Here is an 18159-nt window from a genome sequence, read left to right on the forward strand (position 1 = left end):
CTGGGCTGGGGAAATTGCAACAGAAAGTAGCTGGTAGAGAAGCAGCCCCTTGTTTGCTGCTCAATGCACTATTCTCTTTCCTGTTTGAAACACAATTTCTTCTAAAGTAGAACCACTGAAAATACAGGTCACCCACAGTTCAAGCAGCTGCTGAGAAAGCAGAGAAATGAATCCCCGGGTACATGAGACTAGAAATGAATAGAGGTGTTTAATCGACAAGCCACATCTACTCAGTTTGACTTCAGTACTGAGAAGTAAGGGCAATGAATAAGAAATTCATCAAAACAGGACAAGGGACTTCAGGATGATGCATGCATTATGAGAACTCCTTTAGATTGGAGTTGGTAACAGGCATTTTCCTAGTCATGAGTGAACTGTGTCCACCAGCAAGGGCAAGCTGACAGGTCCATGAAATGGAGTATCCTGGGACATCCGAGACAGAGATAGACCTAAAGAACCAAGATTTTAAAAAGTAGCACCTGATAAGGCTTAAGAAAACTGCAAGACACCCTGTGTTACAAGCATGTAAAGTATTATGCAGCTCTAACAGCATCTGTTATGCTTCCTGTTTCCAAGTCTGATCTCAGTCCAAAGGACACAAGATTCACACTCTACCTGATCGGCCACATAGCATTTTACTTTTGTAACCACTCATTTCATGCTCCAGAATCTAACCTTACATTTTAAAATATTAGGTATATTCTACCCCTTATGGTTGTAGAGAAAACCTTTATAATCCATGCATTACTGATGGAGACATCCACCAGAATCTGCAGACAGCTGCAACAATAGCTCTGAAAGGCATACCTGTTCTCTCAATAGCATGCTTGCTCTGAAACCAAGTTACTGAACTTTTCAGTATCAATATTGCTAATTCACTGCTACAGTATTTCTATTCTACAGATACTGATCTGCACATTCACATCTATTGGAATGTTGCCTTTTGGCATCAGGAGGGGAAATATTTGCTTCTGTAGAAAAATAGGGAATTGCAATGCTCTTTAAATCAGCAGTCTCAATTCTGGTCAACGGTGGCATTTTAGTAAATCTTGTTCACTTGTCTCGAGTTACTGCTGAGGGGGGAAAGGCTTTTTCCTATTAAATGCTCTGTTTAAAATATGACATGTTCATTAGCAACTGAAAAAACAAACAAAACAAAAAAGGGGAAAGAAAAATCAAAGCCAGTCTTCAACTCCCTGGCATCCCATTTACAGCTAGGCTGATTAACAGTGTCCATGTAATGTATGCAAAGCAATATTTCTGTAATAGTTTCTTTTCTTTTTTTCTTTTTTTCAATTCCCCCTCCTGTCTTCTACTTTATTGAGCTTTCTTTTCCAAAGAAAAGTAATACAATGGCTCTTGAAATGCATGGTAATACTCATCAGTACTATGTTCCAGCAATATCTACCTTAGGATTCTCTACCGCCAGCTCTACCCAGAGCATCTGAGCACTATCTTAAGGAAATTATGTTTCTACTTATCATAAAAGGATAAAAACAGATTTTAGGAAATTATATCATTGGTGCTATTTCAAGATTTCATTATTAATAGGAAACCAAAGTTCCACCATTTCTCAGAAGTCGAAAATGCTAATCACAGCTGCATGTATTTTAAAATGAGTCATAGGGATAAAAAAAAACAACCCTCTCCCTTTCACATTCCCTTCCAAAAATTAGCAAGCTGTTGTTTGTCAGCTAAGAGAAAACAATTATGGATGCTTAAACAGGATATAATGGCTTGAATTAAACTCAAACTTGGGTACAGGTCTCCCTGCTTGAATTCCTCAGGTTTTTTATTTTCTGCCTTATTTTCTTTCGAGAGTGCTGCATAATGTGAGCACTGTTGGGAAGACATACTGATCCACATGATAAACCAGGAGATATCAAATAGCACTTCATAGTGTTAAAACCATTCTGACCTGTTGTGGTCTTTCTGAGCATTTTGAAACAGAAGAATTGCTGTAGTATTTTTTGCTCTAGTAAAAAAAAAAGTGAATAATAAGAGCTGGCATTTTCCAAGGGGTGCCTTAAGTCTAACGAGGGTGCCTTGAGTCTAAGAAGGTTGAGAAACACTGCTTTAGTGTCAAGTTACATGAGCTTGGAAGTATTCATAGGATTGGTATCATAATATTATCATTTACCTACAGCTTTGCAAGGAACCAGGATGTTGCACCTTAGTTTCCACTGCAAGAAATACTTGATAGATAGAAGTCAGCAATTTCCAACCAACTTCAAAGTCTCTCTCTTCCTTGGCTGCAGCCAAAATTCTCTCCTTATTTAAACAGTCGGCTGTACGTCTTCCTTGCTCCAGCTCCCTTTGTGGAACATGGGCTGAGACTTCTACCTCTTCCTCAAATGAAAATTTGTGCTATAGATGCTCCTAGTTTCAAAGTGTCCCCAAGAGTCAAAGGGCTGGGAGCTGGACTAACTGCTGCAGGGCCTTCATTCTGTGATCAAGGTCTAACACCTGCTTCACCGGTGCAGACTGGACAGCAAGGATCTCCGTGACCATCTTGCCCTGGGGCTTCCCCTCTTTATTCACACACAGGCAGAATTACCACATTTATCTTGCTGTCCTTATTCTGCCCCACTCCCCTTCCATTAAAACAGCAAATCTTAATTTGCACCGGGAAGTGCGAGTCCTGCGTGCTCAGCTTTTGCGTCCAGATATTACAGCCAAGCATAGATCAATAGCTCTCTTGACTCTGATGGGTTTGCCCATGGGACCACAGGCTACAGTTTTATGCATACGAAGGAGAGGGTTTGAAAGAGTCATTCATCCTAACTCTGTTTAAAGTGCACTTCTGTTCTGAAAAGTGACACCTCATAACTTAATCAATCTATCTGCCAGAGTGGCAAAAATAGGTCCCCCCCAACACATACACACTACATCTGCCTTTTCCCTCTGTTAGATTACAAGCTCTGCATGGGAAATGCATCTTCCTCTGTGTTTATACAGCAGACAGAAAAATGACCCTAAAGTGGGGTAGTGGGGTGGCACTGGGAACACGTAACTACAAAGCATTAAATAACAACTTGCTGCTTACATGCCTGTTAGCCCTCCAGAACCAAAACAGCTAGTGGGCGGGGGGGTCACAGCTGGATTCGATGTCTTGCACTGCTCAGTTTACTTAGCTTCCATTGAGGAAGCCCCCACTGGAGACAATGAGGCTGTACTGTAAGCTGTAAAAAGCAGAGGACCCCCAGATAAGTTTGCAGGACTAATCTAGCAACAGGAATACTGTCTTCCCATCTGGAACCGAGCATGCGAGATCCAACAACACAGGTGAACACAGAGCCCCAAAAGTTATTTGTAGTTACTTTCAGAGTGGATCAACCCTTTTACCCTTAAATTCTTACCATGAAAAAGGTAGCAAGGAGGCCAGAAGGAAGTCAGAGATCTTAGTAGAAAGCAAAACCAAACTTCTAAGAGTGCAGCAATATTCAGGGGTGAGCTGGTCAGTGGCTCAGCCACATCCACTTTACCAGCTCACGTATAAGCAGGTTAGTGTACCTCTGGTTCCTTTGCAGAAGGGGACTGGGAGAGAATGGACCTCTGCCAAGGAGGCACTGCAGAGCTACAGGGGCTTTGGTGGCATCTTGTCTTCCTGCTGCCAGCTATGACAGAACTTGAAATTTAAATGAGGAGGAAGTGGGCCAGGGAGATAGCCACAAAAGTGATCTCACTTCCCCCTCTCCCCACCTACCCACATACCTCCCACATATACCACCCTTGTGGGGAAGGTACTGCTGCTACTTCTCATGTCCACTCACTTACCTTTTCCAAGAGCATCAGCTGAGGAGTTTGGGGTCAGCAACTAACAGGATAGCCTCTGCTAGGACAGTCATAGGCCTGGGAATCAACATACAGGCTCAACAAAACCACTAATTTTACAATCTACTTTCACTGTACAAAAGAACTGAGAACATGAACTTCCCATCTCAGGTCATGGGATAGTGAATAGGAGAGGACTACAAAGCCTGGAATATCAAACATAAAATGTTGCCATAACAGCATCTTGCAGGTCTGAATTAAAAACTCATGGCTTCATGTTTCCACCTCCTTACAATCTGTGAACCAAAACAAAGGGGCTGTCAAGAGCATAACTGAGTGGAACAACCAGGGCTTCAGCCTTGGGCACCGGCTCCAGGGGCAACATGGAAAAAATAGCAGCCACCACAGCAGGAAGCTAGCTGCACCGCTGCCATCAGCACCACAGCAGCCGGTGCCACCCCATGTGCTGCTATTATGCCTCTGGATACCAAGAGATTAGATGTTCCAGAAATCTGCTGGTAATTCTTTTGCACAGAAATGCAGAAAAAGAGTTTAAAATACACAAGACTATATATCTCTTTCTGGCCTGGTTTACAGAGAGGTGAGGAGCCTCGCAGGGGAGTGGCTGAAGGGTACACTCGACCTCTCTGGTTACAGCAACACTAGAGATAATGGTAACATAGACTGACCTCAAGCATTTCTACTGCTGGACATTCATAATACGCACCTCAAAGGAAGGTGTAAATTAAAACAGCGATTCTCAGCTAGGGTTCTGTGGCCTCCTGAGGGGCTCAGAGATACTTTTAAGACTGCCACCGGGTGCTGCATAAAATTATGTATGTATTTATTTTATGTATTAGCAGTGTTAAGTATGTAAACACCTACACGATTCACAAGATAAACTCAGAGATTTCAAACAGGGATCCATAGTATCAAAAGCATTCTCCCCTGTTGCTGCCTTTCTGAGGACTTTGCAACAGATAAATTACCGTATTATGTTTCCATAGTCAAGAAACAAGTGAAAGCTAAGTGCTAGCATTTGCAGATGGGTACTTTGTGTTTAACAACGGCTGCCTTGAGTCTAGAAAGGATGAGAATCAGGGGTATAGAAAACCCCCAAACCGTACCTATTCTAACTCCTAGGCCAGTGCTGGGAAACATTGTTAATTTTCCCCCGTGTCGACTTTTCAAGGCTATGAGTTCTAAAACGTCCAGGATCAAATTATAATGATAATTCTCTGCTACTGACATCATTCAGCAATGCAAGTGTGGCAAAATAGCAACTCCCATGTGCTCAGTCACATATACCCTCTTCCTGCTGTTATTTCTCACTTCTCTTTAAGAGTCATTAATGCTAAGGGAAGTGAAAGTGTTATAGTGAGTCCTCCCAGGCCTCTACCCCCTCAAGCAAGCTGTCCATTCCACCCATGTGGGCACTAGATGCTACAAATTCACGTGCATGGAATCTTTCACAGTGGATCAAAAAGAAATCGGTGACCTCAGTTTCACTTTAAACAGAAGTGTCCCCAGTCAGCAGTCTGCAACTCCTCCTTTTTATCGTACTTTCAAACATTAATGCTGTCATCATAACAGCGTCTTGCAGGTCTGCATTAACTGAGGGCTCCTTGAAAAGAAGTTTGCAGAGACAAGGCAACATACATTTAAAAAAAAAAAGGTCTGGAGGCATCCTACTGAATTCGGTCAGTGGCTTTAACATAGTGAAAATGATCACGAATACTAGTCAGACTGCAAACTGCAGTCTTTCCCCTTAAGGCCATTTTAAGGTAGCACATTGCTTATGTAGGACCCCAGGAGATGGACTACTGATGTTATACCGGAGAGAAAGTCAAGGCAAAGTTGTTACCAGTCTTGTTTGCCTGTGTTTCATTTTCCCCTCACCTGTAAAAGAAAAGAATAGCTAGGAGGGGAAAGTGATGCAAGGAAACAGAGAGAATTCAACACATAGGCAATGATAAAAAAACACCTATGAGAAGCAGCAAACTGCTGGGCAGCTCTCCAAGAGGAGCAGCAGCAACCTCATCTGTCAGGCAAGAATAAATCACAGCCTAGGAAGGCTGGAAGAACTGCCACACACAGGAGATTTACTTTCCGTACTGAAAGTTAAGCAAGCCCTAGACCCATGCTCCAAGAATTAAATGTAACAGATTAAAGCATAGGAATGTTTCAGGTTTCACATTAACTTGAGACACACAAAGATGTATGTAACCTGGCCCTGCTTTGGGCGTGAAGGCATCTCATTACTCCCTCCCCTTGTCCCCCCAAATAAAATTTCGGGGGAGGGGAACTTTAGGACAGGATTATGATACTTGGTACCCTGATAAATTCCACTCTCACTTTACAAGGTTTCTTAGACCCCTGAAGTGAGATGCATGGTGTGCAGATTTTTTCTCTGTAACCCAGAGTATTAAAAAGAAGAAGAAAAAAAATTCTTATGGAAAAGGAATTAGCACAGCGGTACCTGCCACATTACCCTGGTTTAGCTTTGAGGTCAACTTTGATGAATGTTTCATGGTTCTCCAACCTCCTGCAGATCCAGCTTCTTGGCCTTCTTTGCTCTGTTTGGTTACTTGCCGCCCCCTGCTGTCAAAACAAGGTTAGATTGAGCCATGCAGCATTCTAACCAAGACCTGAAAAGGCTATTGGTTGAACTTGAACCGATTTTATCAGAGGCTTTTAATAAGAGTGAAATCCAGATGCTACAGCTTGTTGAAGGGAATTATCTTTACACTATTTTTAAGTGATCATGTGGCCTTGCTTCCATAAGGCAGGGCACAGCAAGGCAATAGAAGAAGCTTCCTCATGCAGAGCTGATTTAACTTTATTAGTAAATGTTAAGAATCATAGAAAAAGAATGACAAGGCCATAAGGGAAATACAGTGCCCGAGCCAGGGACTAATGTAAGAAGGATGTGGGTGAGAAGGGGAATGCATCTAGGTTACATAAATACAATGTTAGCCATCTAAACCAGGGGCGGGCAATTATTTTGGGTGGAGTGCCGCTTACTGAGTTTTAGCAAGCCATTGAGGGACAGGCAGCCAGGGTCAGATAAACATTAATTTTCTAATTTGTTTAGGGGCCCCCCGGGCTGGATAGAATGGCCTGGCAGGCCGCATCCAGCCTACAGGCCGCATTTTGCCCACCCGAGAGGAAAGACGATAGATACAAACAAACCCATACAAAAGTCCACAATGGTGGAGGGGGTAAGTTGAACAAAGAAGTCCATGGAGCCCTCAGTCCATGGAGCCCTATCGCGGGGGTCCTTGCCGGATGGAGTGGAGTAGTCCGTGGTTGAGAATAGCTCTCAGAGTCCATCAGGTGCAGAGGGGAGTTCAGGAGGTCCCCTCGGTCGTGGTCGTTCTTGTGAGGTTGGTGTACTGGTGCTGGCCTGTGATGTGTTCAACGTAGATGTCGTGAGACCAGAGGATGGTGCTGGACCCCATGAGGCACCGCATCAGCTTGGCGTAGCGGCAGGAAATGCAGCAGGCATGCAGGACACCCTTTTGCTGGGGTCTCAGGCTCCGAGGGCTCTCATGATGAGCGCATCCACCGTCACGTTGTAGCTGCAGCTCCCCAGGATGTCAACAGTGGAGTGTACGTCTCCCGCTTGTGAGCCTGGGTGCCGGTGAAGGCTTGGCACCAGTTCTTGAAGGGGATGGTCACATCCACTCACTACACCTCATTGCAGATCTACCAGCTCCCCAATTTTCCTGTTGGTTTGGGTGTCCCCGCGAGCAAGAGTTGCAAAAGCATAATACACATACCTGCATTAGATAGAACCCACCCAACACATCCACTTCAAATCTTAAGTCCAGTCATTTCATCACCATGACATCAACATGCAGGTGCACTGGAAAGGAGTGCAAACATGAGATGCTCTTCCATTCTTGTGAAAAGCAAATTTTTGCTTCCCCAGTTTTACTGATCAGGATTTATTTTGAATAAATAAACCTCAACTCATTGCGGAACCAACCTACTATAAAAATTGGAGTTCACACTGGAATATTATAAACTAGAAATGTCCAAAATAAAGAGCCATTTCTTTAATACCTCAGCCTACTGGTCCATAGAATAGTGCCTTGAATGGAAATTTTTGCGGAGAAATTGTCATCATCTCAGATATGATTACGAAGTTCATTTCAAGTCATTACCCAATCTGCAATACCAAATTTAAAAAGACATTAATCCTTCACCAAATTCACAAATGCCAGCACAAAACTCCGTGTTCAGTAAAAAGGCCTTTATTCCTATATAGAAATGCTGAATAAGAAACTCAATTAAAATTCAGAAGCTCCACATAAACAGGCCTGAAATCAGTGTCTTAAATCTAACCAGATTCTCAATTAAATAAAGATCAGTTGCCTAGAGTCAGGTAAAAGCACTTGCCTCTAGAAGAGTAACTTGATTACAGTAAAACTATAGGCAAGTGTGACAAAACAAGGCCAGAGAAGGGACTGGGGGGGGCCCTCAGGGATTAACACTGAACTGTGTTCCCCAAAATGTAGTGCGTTAAGTCTGTATTGGTTATGCATTGGTGCATTAGGTCTGGTTTGCATTAGAAAGCTTTGCCTTCTTTTGGCAGACCCTGGTTTTAGTCCTGCCAACAAATCACTCAAACGTGACTGGCAAAACTGAAGCAGTTTGACTGACCTATGTGTTGAATTCTCTCTCTAGTTCTACTGGAACAATCTCTGCTTGGATGTAGCTGTACCTGTCCTGGGATCAGCAGCCTTCTGGCAATAAGTTTGCAATGCAACTAGTTGCGTTCAGTAGTGGGCCTGGGAGTGGGACAAGGGGATGTGCCCCCTGCCTTTGGCTATGCCCTTGCACAGCTCTGAGCTCACAGCCCAGTCAGCAGTGCTCCTGCCAAAGCTCCACATAAACAGTGAGCTCTGAGTTCACCAGCTGACTGGGCAGGGTCTGGCCAGGCACCCTGCTTTCACATGGCTCTGGAGCCTAGGGGGTGAGCACTGCTGCTGTTTGCCCTATCCCTTCCTCCTCAGTTCAGCAGCAGGAGAAAGGAAGAGATGAGTGGTAGCACCAGACTCATCCCCTTTGCTCAAGTTGCACAAAGGCAGGGGTTCCAGGCAGACCCTGCACCAAGAGCTCATGAGTGGCAGAGTCAAAGCAGGTATGACCGCACTGCCTCACTCCTCTGAATCTGCCACTACTGTGGTTGAAACATTGACTTCTGCTGTCCAGGGGTCACAAGGTCTAGACCACCACCATCAACACCCCCTTAAAAATGCCCATCATGCTTTGGAAATACTTCTTTCTACTCACCTACCTTTTGTACAGGCTTGGTTGAGAAAAAGTCCTAGATTTCCTTGATTTATGGGTGGAGGAACACATGTAGCCACAACTGTGGACTTTCTGAAGTAAAGACACAGACAAGGTGATGGCAAAAGGCACAGAAGCCTGAGGAACAGCAGAAAGGAGGGTCAATGCCAGGTCAAAAGGAAGGACCTGCAGCAGGCTAGCTAAATAGCAAAGGAGCACCGCTTCCAAGACATGCCCCTTAATCACAGTAGGGGGCAGGGGGAGAGTTGCTTCCATCTATAAATCTGATGCTGTCAGCCACGCTTGTACCAGCAAACAAAGCCAAATGCGATCATACACATGCTGCAGCATTGGCTGTACAGCAGTAGAACTTCAGCTGACAAAACAGACTTTCAGAGGGGAACAAACTATTTCACCATCTTTCCCCACAGGCAAGAGTCATAGGACCAGACTGCAAGTCCTCAAAAACAAAGGGTCATTAAGTGAGACCCTTTCAGGGTCGGTAGAATTCACGACTCCTGTAGAAGTAATGAAACAAGTCTGAATAAGGCCTACTGGAAAGAGGAGGGCTACCTGAAACCACCTCAAGGCTCACAGGAGGTCCATAGCCAAGTGGGAGAACACTAAGCTTGTAACGGATGCATTTACCTTTTCCACTTGTTGCAGGTTTTTGTTCATCTGCATTAAGTGATCTGCAACATCTGCCGTGTGAGTAGTGAATACATACCTCACTGTTCTGTTGCCTCAGACCTTTGCAACTGTACAGCCCAACGATGTTTAGGAGCAAGTGCTCAGCATTCTGGTCAGATGCCCCATGGTCACGTTGATCCAGAGCTGTTGTATCTGCTTTCTGGGATTTCTATGGCAACAAATGGAATTCTGGGGGTTGCTGTCAAATTACGTAGAATTCTTTTGTTTCGTCCCCTTTTTTGCCAGTCCAGTGCCACTTGCAAAGTGCTGTCAGACAGCTGAGGAGACATTGGCAAGAACTGCAGTCTTCATGATAATGAATTTAAAGAGACTGCTGATAGAATATTGAACAGATTGGCATCAAAGGTAGAAGGAAATGGCATTTCTGCATTTTTTGCTGGAGCACGGCCACTTGGAAATGCTGCTCATGTGCTTGACTACTTGATATTGGCTGATAGGTCTGGATAGTGCTGACAACCTAGGAAGGCCAGCAGCGCAGGGCGTCAAAATGCCACTGCCTTAGAGACCTGTGCAGAGCCCACCCCAGGGCTGCAGGAGCATAGCACCTACAGGAGAGCTCCCCTCACAGTGGAGAAGTGTGTCATCATTCCTATTTCATAGCTGATCACTTTTCAGTTGCTACCACATAGTGACTAACCAGGTTGCTGTTTGTGGATAGAGGTATTTTAGTTGTCGCCATGGAGGAATGTACTGCTTTTGAGAAGGTGCGGTCTCCACAGGTCATCAAGCCAGGGAATGCATACTTAAGCAAAGGGACTGCCTGTTCCCTGCATTTGAATCCAGCATGGGGACCCATGTGTCAAGGCTAGCTCTGTAGTTTTGCTGAGAGATAAGAAATGGATTTGTGCAAGATTGCTTGGGTAGGGATGATCCTGCCTCAAGCAGGTGGTTGGACTAAATGACTTCTGGAGGTCCTTTCCAGCCCTACTTCTCTATGATTCTAGTCTTACCCCACCACAAAGTTCAACAGAAACAGTGCTGCTGGTGCTGCAAGACCTGGCCCCTGTGGAAGAGTCACCCAAATTTGACCCTTCATTAAAAATTAGACCCACCATGACAACACAAGGACCTTGGATTCAAACCTTATAATGACTAGGGGAGTTTTTACTTCTATGGTTCCCAACAGGCTTGTGCGAATAGGAAAGTATTCGATTCGGATTCAGCCAATTCAGAGGACAGATTCCATTTGGAGATTCAGATCACTGTCCTGAATCGATTTGGCACCATTTCAGAGAGATTTGGTGATTTGGATTGCCCAGGGAGAGGTAGGCACAACCGCGTAGCTGCAGGTTCTCCAGCAGCTACTCTGGCTGTGCCTGCCTCTCCCCCACGGGGGGAGCCATGGGAGAAGCCCCCATGGCTGCCATGCCCAGTGCGATGCAAGCACAGCTTGCTCCGGCCAGTAGCAGAGCATAGCCCCTACTGCCAGTGCTGCTGCCCCTGCCCCCCCCCACCAGCTGGGCAAGTGGCAGCAGGGCAGAGACCTCCTTCACCGATACCCTTTCCCTCCCCACAACCCCAACAGACTTACCAGCTGGAGGCAGCTGTCAGCTGCCTGTTTAGTCTATGGCCTAATCTTTTCCAAATCTTTTCTTAATCAATGTGGATGCTTTGAATAGATTCAGAGCTTTTCATCGGTCTCCCCATTCAATTCAGATTTGGTCCTTGAATCAGGCCAAATATCCTCCGAATCAAATCAGCTTCACGCAGCCCTAGTCCCCAAGGACACTGATATTCTTTCAGACTTCCTGGGAGAACCAGTTATTCCCTGTTCCCCTGGCTTGTGAAGAAAGGTACTAAACTATGGCTGGAATAGTTGCAAAATGACCTTGGACTGGGCATTTGGGAAACTGAAAGGAAGCTGGAGAGGTCTGATGCTGAGGCTGGAGAAGCTGAGAAGGGGCATTTTTCACAATCCATGTGAGAACAAGGGAAAAAGCTTTGCAGCAGATGGGAGAAAGGGGTGGGCACACTTGGTGAAAGTTTTGAACAGGCAGTTAGGAAGTCTCTACAGAATGATGCATCTACGCAAGGGCACACACTAGGGAGAAAACATCCTACTCCTTATTTTGGACCCAGGAACAACTTGTGAAAAATGGTTTGTGTGAGGTATGCATTAATAATATTGCACAGCTTGTTGCCTATGTAAGTTAGTGCAAGGACTTAATAATACTTGATGCGCGCAAGTTCAATTTTTGCTTTACACATGCAGCCTGTAATGCAGGGATCTCTATAGAACGCTGGCTGTATGAGATAGCTAGTTACAGCCACATCACCTCCCAAGGGAGACCAGGCCCAACACGGAGATGTACCCACCCCCTCTGTAGCACCTAGGGCTGTAAATCTGCAGTCAAAATAGCTTCAGCATGACCCTGTGTGCATGCCTGGGCACCCTGCTCAGGCTGTCTCTGTGCCAGGGTGTGCACCCAGGGCCATTACAAGCAGTGGGCTCCACAAAATTCAGGTGCAAATTGGCAGGGCTGTTTTCTTGGGTGTGTGCTGGATTTCACCAAGGAGACTGGATGTTAAGACAATAGTTCACAACAGAGAAAAGGGCCCCAGACCCAGCTTCAAAAACACAAAGACATTTCAAATTACTTTTTCAAAACAAGAGGTAATGCAGTCAGATGAAGTTCTTTTTAATATTAACAAATTACTTAGTAGTAGAACCCAGGGAGCAAACTAGAAGGTCACATGCTCCATAAAGACTAGTGCCATAGCCTTGTCCACTGTATCTCTCCTTTCTCCTTCTCCCATGCTGCTCTTATGAGGGGGAAAAAGAGCAAGCAAGCAGGTACACATATTAAAACTGACTTCCTTAAAACAGATTCCTTCATTAAGCCAGCCTCAGAAGTAAGCCAGTTTGTTCAAGGGACAGCAGAAGAGTCAGGCAGGCAGAGGAGATATGGGGATAAGCACCCTGATAAGTAAATGTGGGGCAGCATACCAGGTTATAAACGTTTCCATAAATCAAGGCAAGACTGGAGGGGTTGTGCCAATTCCAGTGCTCTTGAGGGGTGGGCCTTAAAGTCCCTTCCAGCAAAGTCTTTACTATCAGGATGGCATCCCACCTGTAGCTGACTGTATGTTACCATCTCCCCACGCCAACAGTATATTGAATTGATAAAATTTAAAACTTATAGGGGTTAATCCCATCCACTGTTGGGTTCCAGGTCATTTTCTATCTTAGGATTCTAACTAGTTTAGGGCCTCTGCAACCATCTGGCTCAAGGTTTACAGTTTATTTGAACACTGACATTGAGTTTGGCAGATAAGTTACTGAGCACAACAAACTGGTGGAGTGGTGGTCCATCCAACAGACACCTGACAAGGAGTTGCATAGTAATAGACCATCACACTTCTCTGAACAGCCAAAACATCCTTCACATTTCTGTAGTGTGGCCCAATTTCCTTTGCTTTACTTCAGCACTAGTAAGAGAGTTCAATTGGGTCCCTTACTCACCTGTTTGCTGTGATATGTACCTGCACACCTGCCCTGTACAGACAGACAGAAGGACAACATGAAGTTCCTTTCCCCAAGTTCAGGACCTCAGTATGAGACCATGGAACAAGCAGCATGAGGCATCAGGCTGGTAACCAGAAATATAAGGTGATAATACACATACATGTTAAATTCCAAAAGGAGCTGGAGTGGCAGGAATGACACTTGTTGGTGCACACGCTTGTAATCAGAAGTGGTACCCAGTCAGATGACCCTGGAGCAGTAGAGGGCCCACAGGTACAGCGACAGGCAACCCAGGTTGCCAGGAAAACACTGTCGACACCAAATGCACAACACTTGATGCAGGAAGGCTGTGGGGACATATCCACCAGTGTAAGCCAGCTTCACAAGCAGGTTCACCACTGCATGGAATACTGGGTAACTCATAACAAAACCACCGCTGATGCAAGGATTTTCAATACAAAACAATTCCCATTGACAAACAACACATCTAAAATGCAGGCAGAAAGAACGACTCTCTTATTCAGCTTGTAGCACAGCAAAAACTGAATGAAAATGTACATCCAGGGATGCTGTTTAAAAATCCTTCTCTTGCTAATGCTTTCTTTTAGCTTTTAAATTCAAATTATTTTTCTTTCTTAAGCCATCACTGTTACTAATCACAGGCCCCAATTGGGAAGATATGCAGGTGATGGAAATCCAGCTGGACCTGCAGGCAGGTTTGGTATACTGTTATCAGATACAGGAGAATGATTCATTGCATGATCTTACAGCATGTCTATGATAGCATGAGAAATGCTGCAGACACTATGTACACACAAAGGAGCCAATTTATCATTACTGAAAAAGGCCCTTTCAATATGTAGCACAAAATCAGCAATGCATTATGTTTTCCCCCTATTTTTCTATACTACCTAATTTTGGTAGGAGCTGGCTGCTCAGCACTTTTAAATGTGAGACCTGTTTAGGTTCTCAACTTATTTAAAATCTTGGCCTTGAAATTAAAGGAAAAAAAGAGAAAGAGGCCCAAAGGAGATTTCAGTATTATAGAATAGTAATTCAACTGATAAACTCACTGAACACATCTGCTTGCATAAGAACCAAGCAGAATAAGCACGTATTATCAATGATGTGAAAGCAATATAGAGCCTCAAGACTGTTTGAACAAAGTTTCAAAGGCATAATCTGCCAGCCAGCCAGCCTTCCTACTTCTGTTTCAACAAGGCTATTCCAGTCAGCCAGAAAAGCTACTTTAGTAGCTGGAAGGTTATCCCAGAGGAATCACAGCAGACATGTGGCAAAACAAAACAACACAACAAATCTTTGTTTGGTAATATTGATGAAAAGGTAACTGAAATTCATGGACATAATGGGAGAGGGTCCACTATAGCCAAACATCAAAATTCAAAATATTGATTTGGGGGACTATCCAATATTAATTACATGTCAAATTAACTGCTATGAGAAAGTTTTAGGACCAGTTTTGCAACAAAATTGTTTTAAATCTAAGCCTTAATTCTTTTAATTTAGATTCATTGTTGTGGTCATTATCACAGTGGAAATTGAACAAAAAAGGCAGGATTCTGGAAAGCAAATCCTAGTGTTAAGAAAATTTTAAAATACAGATACATCAGCAATAGAAAAAGCTAATTTGTATCCGGCTATAATTAGAATATGAAGGCATAGAGGAGAAAGAGTACAAATGCACTCTACCCATTAAAAACTTCACCCTACTACTATATTTATGTGGAAGTCTAACTCACAGGATCAAACACAGTCAAAACAGTCTGCCCCAGGCTAGCTGAAACAGAACCAAGGTTGGTAAAGGCTCACAAAGTAGCTCTGCTTCTGGTAAAAAAAAAAAAAAATCACGTGCAACACAATTTCATAGTTAGTTCTTCCATTCTGACTGCTACTGCTCTTTGATCATAATGCACATTAAATCACCCAAAAAGATCCCCCCGCCCCTCCCCCCAAAAGCAAATGAAAAAAACCCAAAAAGATACCCCCGCCCCTCCCCCCAAAAGCAAATGAAAGCAAATGCATGTTCACAGCACTGTATATTTTCAAAATAATGCTGATTTGATTTTAGACTATCCCTAAAGCCTCTCTGGGGATTTTCATATCACAGATGGAGAAGACAGAACCCAGAAAATGGAGTCAGTGCTATAACCAAGTTTAGCGCTAAAGAGCTTTTGGGCTTCTAGTCCTATAAAGTGATCACTTGAGCCATATTGCTTCTGTCCAGGGGGCTGATGTTCCCCTGCAGAATGGCCATTCACAGCAGGAACAGATCTTGGTTTTTGACAGGTTTCCACTTTCTAACACTCTTTGGCTTTCCCATACAGGAAGAACTGATGGGCATCTGGCTTTTATGGTCATGTGTCTAATCATACTGTCTCCCCCCTTCCCCCATCCAGGCAAGCTTGCAACAAAAGATTTAAAATTGCAAATCGATACAAAAAAGGTAGCACAGCCCACATGCACATCCCAAGTTCAATACAACTCATTAGGAAGTTCTAGTCACCCTAAAGGACCTCAACCCAAGACTTGTGAATCCAACCTACTACCTTCCTGGCTTCTGACTCGTGAATAACTGGTGCCTCTGACTGAAAAAGCCAATGCATCAGTCAGAGAAGGAACTTTCCTTACCCCCTTCAATTCACAACAGTCTGACAAATACTTAAGAAACACACTGTGGATACATCATTCTAGTCAGTGTTAAACCATCCATTCCTAAAACAAGCCAGCTGGAGGCCAACTACAAGCTATTTAACTGAAGTGTTGTCCCAATCTGGAGTCAGATTAGGACATGGAGTTGAAACCACTTCAGTGGCACCGATGAATGGTTTCCTTCTGGCAATCCGCAAGGGGCAGCAACCCATTCATATCCTCCTGGACTTCTCTGCAGAATTTAACACTATTGACTGTAAGATACTTCTGTTTTGCTTGACTGGGGTAGCAGGAATTCATGCTAGAATAGTCTGGGTCTCTGCTAGAGGTACACATGCTCCGTGTAGTGATAGCAAATTGTAGCACTGCTACAAGTGAAGGGTCTAAAGGAATTCCAAAGGAATGAATTCTCTCTCCACTCTTTCAAAACAGCCACCAGCTGAACTGAGCAGAAGACACCGGATCAAATGTCAGTCACAGAAGGAGGGCAAACACCTCTACCTATCCTTTTCTACATATGACCACACTGTGATGACCCAGTTCTGAGACAAGATCAATTGACTGAAGCTGAACCCAAGAAATACAGAGATGATGCTGGCAGGAAAAAGGGAAATGTTCTGAAGAATTCACAGACACACTGCAGTCTCCTTCACTCAGTTTAGTAATCTTGTATTCCTTGTATCCTCTCACTTCCAGCTGGCTTCCCACTATTTCCAATTGTCTAGAACAATAGTTCTCAACCTTTTTTGGAAGAGGACCCATTTGTAAACATCAATGGCCAGTCCCGACCCAATGCACTTTACCTTCGACCCACTACCGCCAGGCCTCAACCCCTGTGTGTGGGGCAGGGGGGTGGGTGTGTGGGGCACAGGGAGTCCAAAGCAGCCCCTTGCAGACTGGAACTCTGCCAGCCTGGAAGGGAAAAGCCACAGTTTCCCACATTTTTCTCCTTTAAAGGAGAATCCATTTTTCAAGTTTGTTTGCAACACTTTCATATATTCTTGTGACCCACTTTTGGGTCACAATCCACTGGTTGAGAAATGCTGGTCTAGAAGACTCTGCTCACATCCTAGTGGACGTTGACCTGACTTCAATTATTCTCACTGTCACAACCCAATGATTTTAGTGCCTCGGCACGATGGAATTTTCCCGCCACATGAGAGTCTCTGTGCACAGCAAAAGTTTTCTGCTGCAACAGAAAACCCCGGTGCAAGAGAGTTCCCACCATTTGCATGCAAATTCGTGTCCCGCTATTGGCCAGTTCTAAATTATTCCTACGTGGCGGCTAGTAATTGGCTTGCTGGCCGTATAAAATTTTGTGCGACTTCCACCCAAGTTGGAGAACTTTGAGCACGCTGCAGAGTGCCTCTAAAGATATCCGACTTGCGGCTGAGCTGATCGATAGCCTGATCACCTATCGATTCTTCTCCCCGTCGCCGAGCGCAATCCTTCGACGTACCCTTTCCCTGCCGACTTAATTTGTGGACGGATTAGCTGGCCTGAGCCTTGCCAGCTGGAGCAACTCATGGAGTTTGTTTAAGCGACCGGACCATGTGCGTCGCGGCTACTAGCGGCGTAAGTAAAGTTTTTGCAAGCAATACGCTTTGTCTGCCTCTCCATTCACCAGCCCGCCCAAACGACCGAGCAGTTTGTATATCACCTTGAGTCGGCTCCGGCCGGCCAAGACATGGCGACAAGGATGGGATACAAGGGCACGGTGATGGAGATGAGTCTAATTGGGTGCTGCCCTTGGCGCACCGGGATTCGCCGCGTAGAGAACACAAACGATCTATGGGCGCATATTGCATACCACCAGGCGGTAGAAGGGGATGAACGGAATATTGATGGCTACTTCTCCGTAAAGAAAGAAGCAGTCATAAAAGAGTGGAGAACTAAGCTATCCCTTGGGGAGTTCGGATGCATAATGGGGAGCGACCGGGTCTATTATCGACCCCCGGAGGAAACATCAACCATATCCCTAGCCGGGGTGAAGGCATGGAAGGCAGAATAGCTGACCCCCACTCAGGAGTTCGCTCAATGCACCCGATACTTAAGGGCAGGAGGGGAACCCACCCCCACGGACTGGTTCAGTTGTCCAGATTTGGTGCCTGGGTCGCAGGGCCATGAGCTCCTCATTCAGCTCCAGGAGGACCTGGAGACCAAGAGCCGTCACGTGCCCAAATGGGGTTTAACTAAATGGAAGAAGGGAAAGATGATGAATGTGTTGTTCCGTACAGTAG

The sequence above is a fragment of the Alligator sinensis genome, unplaced genomic scaffold, assembly GCF_000455745.1.
Source record: "Alligator sinensis unplaced genomic scaffold, ASM45574v1 scaffold863_1, whole genome shotgun sequence".
Classification (NCBI taxonomy): Eukaryota; Metazoa; Chordata; order Crocodylia; family Alligatoridae; genus Alligator; species Alligator sinensis.